At 51.2% G+C, this 6,000-nt stretch overlaps 1 protein-coding gene across 3 annotated transcripts in view; it reads right to left on the bottom strand.

The window, feature by feature from the left end:
* cadps2 (Ca++-dependent secretion activator 2) overlaps positions 1–6,000 on the bottom strand; it is a 162,613-nt gene that overhangs the window by 69,949 nt on the left and 86,664 nt on the right. The gene's annotated exons all lie outside the window — the stretch shown is intronic.

The raw sequence follows: 6,000 nt of genomic DNA, 5'->3' as shown, positions 1-6,000 counted from the left end.
GTTGGAGGATCCTGAGAACAGTTTGTGTTTGATTCGTTCACCTCGATGAGGAGACGACAGATGAATGTGTTCAGATTCACAATCATTCACGCCTCAACAAGTGTAAACACACACACACACACACACACACACACACACACACACACACACACACACACACACACACACACACACACACTCTCTCTCTGCATTGGCAGTGGCGGTGGCGGTGCGGTGGCTAATAGTTCCCACCTCGGTTGGCTACAGCTCGTCTGTGAAGCTGTCGGCTGACACAAAACATTCGGCGACACGGACGACATGTGAGGAAAACACTGGAAGTGACTCACAGTCGAAACGCGGCCAGCGAGAGAGCGGCGTCGCCAGACATTCCTCTGCCTCGCAGCCTGAGCGTTTACTGGTTTTGACGGATGCGGATGGATCTGCGGAGCCGCAGGTCTCGGGACGGACCACGTAAAGAAGCCCGGCCTCCTGACGCAGCGTTAACTCTGACACAACCATCGTTAGTAAAATAAATCAGCTGACTGAGCTGTGGATTATTGAAGTCACAAACAGTATTTGTACTTCAGTCGTCGCCTGCTGATGCCGTTTAGCTCAGGTGTCATCATGTGACCTGAGCCATCGCTGTGTGAGGTGGTCACACCTGAGCGATCCTCTACAAGCAGGTGATGTTTTAACAATGACAGCAGAGAGACAACGAAGCATCCTGCAAACCAGGATGTCGCCCCGAGGCCGCCGGGACGCCCCGAGTCTGTTTCTTCTCGTCAACCAACACCAATAACGTGTCAGTCGACACGACTTCCTGTCTGCGGCTCCGACACGAGATGGAAATCCTTAAAAATGGCTCACAAACTCAATCACTTAAAAAAACAAAGCTTCAGTAAAATCAGCTGCTCGCTGTAGTTTTTAATCAAGCAAACAGGAGGAAATGGTGCTAACCTTTGGGGACTATTTTCAGCGGCGGATTAATTTACAGTGAGTGTTTGTGTGTGTGGGACTGTGTTAGTGTGTGTGTGTTGATGGTGATGAAGGAACATGTCAGCCAGAGCAGCAGTGAGGCTCACTGACGTGTTTTTAAAGAGCAGAAAATCATCAGATTTACAATTTAAATGACTAAAACTGCTTTCAGAACACTGATATTCTAGTTTTAATCTGAAGACGAGGCTGTTTTAGTGTTATTATTATGTGCTAAGCTAAGCTAACAACCATTAAAACTCATCATACAGATCATATCTGGCTTCTTTGCTGTTGGTCTTTTCGTGGGATTTGTTGTCAAATCTGGATTCTCGGCGTGTTTGTGCTTTGAGTGGAAGCTGGAGGGGCTGTTAATGAACTGTCGTTCCACGGCAGATACTCTGAGCTCTCCTCGCAGCTCGGCCCCCTAGGCGCCCGGAGCGGCGCACGATAATGAGGCTTCGGGGTCAGCGATGGAAGAATCGACAGAAAAAAGGAAAAATAAAAGCGGCAGAAGAGGCGCGGGGCGTCCCGGCCTGAGCAAACCCGGTTCATTTCCAGTCCTTTCAGGCCGTCCTGTTAATGGCCCCGCCGAGTGAAAAGCCTAACACTCTCCATTCTGCCTTTATCGGGGGGGAGTACATTTCGGGATGGGAAGTTTCTGAGCGTGACACATGGCCCCACAAAAGACCAAGGCCCGGCGAAGAATGCCGGCGCCGTTCCTGCGCCCGCGACGCCCGCGGCCTCGCGCCCGAGACGAGCATTAGCGATCGCTTTTTATTAACGCTGCCATTTTGTTTTTGTGTGGACGCCGAGAAGCCCGCGAGGACTCTCAGACGTTTCCCCCCCCCCTCCTCCCTCCGTTCTTTGTCGCTTTTGTCCGAAGGAGAAAAAAAAATGACAGCAAAAGTGAAATCTCCACAATCAACTTCCAATCGACGGCGCTCTCCTTTTCTTCTGACCACGGCTGCCCTTTGGCTCCCGTGGCCCGCTTTCCCTCCCGCTCATTCCGATGTAGGTCATTTTACATTCGTTACGTCAAAAACACGCCGCTGTCCTTAATGTAATTTGGAGAAAAGACACGGAGTCAAGGAGGCGACTCTAAAGAAAACGAGACAAAGAGATATAGATTAGTGCTGATAATAAGAGGAGGGGGGAGGAGGGGGAGTATTGATTGGGGGACAGACAGCGGAGGAGCGATGTTGATCCGTGTCAAGTCCAACTTTCAGCTATTATCTGAAGGGGGGGTGTTAGAGGGGGGTTGTGTGTGAAAGAAAACATGGACGGATGTGGCCGCTGCTGGCACAGATGGCGTTTGGTCCAGACGGTCGCAGGTCGCTTCACTTCGGATTCCTCATCAGCGCGAGAAACTGAAGGGAACGTGAATACCAGGCGGGAATGGCGGACCCCGCCGCCGAAGATTACACAGAGACTGAATTACTGTGAGCGCCGCGCCTCGCTCCGCTCTGATTGGTCAGTTCAAAGAGGCCATTTCTAAGGAGGAAGAAAAAAATAAGATGCTGGATGCAGAGACGAGCTGGAGGAGAGAGAACAGCCGACCTCAGCTGAAATGTGACCTCTGACCTCTGACCTCAAACCTCATCCTCCTCCTCCTCCTCCTCCTCGCTTCTGTTCTCTGTTTTATTGACTCCAAAACCAAACAAACGGTTCACCTGGAGAAAACAGCCTCAAGGCCTTCGTCAGCAGACGCAGTAATAAGAGCGCCTTCACTTCAAACTCTATTGTTAAACTGCTGCCGACTGTGTGTGTGTGTGTGTGTGTGTTTGTCCTCCTTAAACAGGAACTCCACCGTTAATGTCCTCAAGTGATGTCACTTGAGTCACCTGAATCTTAGAAACAAGTCTTAGCAATTAGCAACAGCGCTCCTGACTCTGTGGCCGAACTGGCTGCAGTTGCATTGTGGGTAATGTAGGCAGGTTTTGACCGAGGAAGAGGAACACGATGAAGAAAAAACTGCTGCTGCATCAATTTTGATCCTTTCGTCCATCTAATCGCTGCAAGTTTAATTTTTAACTACATGTGTGGTTTGTGGTATGACATTTACAACATGTGTGTGTGTGTGTGTGTGTGTGAGGTGATGTGGGGGGGGTGGGTAGCTCTCTGCACTCAATCTCTCCATATCCATCTTGTCTGGGCTTCACTGGTATCGTCACGGCAACAGTCACATCTATGTGACACCGCGCTCTGAGAGGTGGCGGCGGCCGCTGATGGCAGGTTATTGACGCGGACGAAGAGGAGGAGGAGGAAGGAGCGCGTTTCAGTTTCAGGTGCGCCGGCCTGTGAGATGTGACTTGATCTGCCTGTCGGAGCGTGGCGGCGACGGAGATGATGTCAGGGCGAGCGGAGACGAAGATGTGGACAGACAAGCACATCGGTGTCTCTGTTCTCGTAGCGCCGAGCGCAAACAATCTCAACTCGGGGAAAAGTTTGAGAGACTGACGGGTGAAAACAGCCCAGAAAAACAACTTCGGGGGTGAGTCTCGACCCCCAACTGGCCCGTCTGTCCATCCTCAGGACGGGGGTCACAGTCTGTGTGACAAAAGGCCGGAGCCAAACCTCCCACAGCCCCGAGGATTTCCACCTGCTTGGACTTTATTTGTGGGTCGCTTGAATGCTGGTCCATTTAAGTCTTCTTTACCTGGCAGCGAGCAGGCGGGGGGGGGGGCAACAGGAAGTGATGTCGGCTGAAGGGTTAGGGTCAGAGCTGGCCAGCTGCAGGAAAACGGCTCAAACGGCTTCTTTTCTTCTTCTTCTGCTCGTTCTTCTTCTATTTCTTCCTTCTCACCTGAAAACTTCACTGAGGAAACAGAACACAGCTGTGTTTCAGTCTTTTCTGGGATGTGATGCCATCGTTCTCAAACCGAACGCTGCAAAACATTAAAGAACATCTTGAATTCGTCTCAGTGGTTCAGCCCCATCGCTCTGCTGCACCCACACAGCAGAGACGCCACGGCGCAGCGACACAACGACAACAGCGACGAAAACCGAGTCCAGCGGCAGCGCAGCCGACCCTGACAGTGTGAGTCTGAAATGTCCTAGCATGGCCACCGTACAGAGCGTAAAGCCTTTAGATTAGCGGCTGTCGCGTATCGGGATCTCCACCAGGTGGCAGCGTAACCTCGACTGTACAATGCGAAGTAAAGAACCACAAAAAGTCAATCTGGCGTTACAACGAGCAGCCGACAGCGAGTCCAGAAGGACTGAAACACGCAGTGAGATTCCCCCCCCCCCCCACGCTGTGTGCAGGCAGCCAGCGTGTGGAGGGGAGGACGCCTCGCTGCAGGAGGCGGAGCTCAGGTGTAGTGAGGTGGTAGTAGTGAGTCCTGATCGTCTCTCAGCTTCTCCGTTCATCATGTTGTAAAGCAGCTTGTTGTCACATTAAACGTTCTACTCGCCGCCGCCAGCACGCTGCTGCATGTACGCGTGTTCACAGGTATGTGTGTACATGTGTGTACATGTATCACTTAACGTTGATAAAAACCTGCTTCAGGGCGAGAACATTGATGGACCTCAGCTGGCGAACAAGAGGAAGAGCCGCTCGCTGAAGACTGCTGGATCCATTCAGCAGCCTCGTGCACGACTTCATTATTTGCTCTCTTTGTCTCTGCTCTCATTGTCTCACCTGTTCAACTCAGAATCACTAACCTTCAAACGGACGACAGGAAGCTCGTCTGCGTTCCAAAACACGACTATTTCACCAAGTCAAGGTGGTTGATTTCATTAAACAGCCGACGTGTGTGTGTGAGTGTGCGTGTGTGTGCGGGCGTGCGTGTGCGCACATGCAGTGTTATTTTAATTTCATTTCTATGACCGACCCCTGCAGGGCGAGCTCACATGCACACAGAACGCAGGTTCATCGACACCATCGATATTTAAGGGAGAATGACTTTTTGTCTCTCTCACACACACACACACACACACACACACACACACACACACACGATGGCACTTAGCACCCAGTTAAGAGCTATTTCAGGGACACTTTCCATTTCCTCCTGCAAACAGCGTGTCAGCACCTCCCGCCATTAGCGCTTCAATCTGTTCCATTAAACGCTAACGAGCGGCGGCGAGAACGGGCCGCCGCCGCGCCAAATCACACAAACGCCACCGTGATCGGCTCTCAGCGTGACGCACCTCGTGTCACAGCGCTCGGCCGGGAGGAGGCGGCCGGCGAGCACGCGGACGCGCAGATAACAAATGATGATTCATAGGTGAAGGGAGGAGGAGGAGGAGGAGGAAGAGGAAACAACAAACAAAGAGGAAGTACAACAAGTTTGGAGGAAAGACGGGACAAATGAAACAGGAAGAATGAGGGGAAGTGGAAGAGTTTTTGACCACACGGGGCGCGACAGAGTCACGTTTCCCCTTCTGTCAGCTGCTGATCAACGTTAGCGTGTTAGCAAATGTAGCAGCATTAGCATGTTTTAAAAATGGCTTCGCAAACGTTTTATGAGAAACGAAGAACATCCGACACGTTCTACAGACCTCGAGGACTCACAGGATGTGTCGTGGCGAGAAACTCCACAGGGCTCCTTCAAGGTGGAGGGGTGAGGGGAGGAAGGGAGGACAGAGAGAAGGAGGAGGTAAAGAAAGAAAAAATGAGGAAACAACCAAAGAATGGAGGAGAAGAAGAATAATGATAAAGACGAGGGAGATCGATAAGGAAGGAGGGAAAGAAGAAGCAACAGACGATGGAAAGAAGTGGGAAAAGGAAGTCTGGATGAAAGGAGGGACAAAAAAGGTGAAACAGGAAGAAAAAAGAGAAAAGGACGAGAAGCAGGAAGACGAGGAGGACATGATCTGTGTTTGGTCCACTCTTCCCTTCATCCTTTTCTTTCATCTCCTCTCTCTCAGTGGTGCTACCTGTTCACCTGTTTCCATCTGCCTCCTGCTGTGTGTGTGTGTGTGTGTGTGTGTGTGTGTGTGTGTGTGTGTCAGCACTAAAAACAAATCAAACTGGAACCAGCCCCTCGCGGCTGTCTGCCTCTGCCAGCCAATCAGGTTTGAGTTAACTCGTATGAATAAAGG

This window comes from Chelmon rostratus, chromosome 6 (genome assembly GCF_017976325.1).
Source record: "Chelmon rostratus isolate fCheRos1 chromosome 6, fCheRos1.pri, whole genome shotgun sequence".
Classification (NCBI taxonomy): Eukaryota; Metazoa; Chordata; class Actinopteri; order Chaetodontiformes; family Chaetodontidae; genus Chelmon; species Chelmon rostratus.
This window is presented reverse-complemented; position numbering and strand designations above follow the sequence as displayed.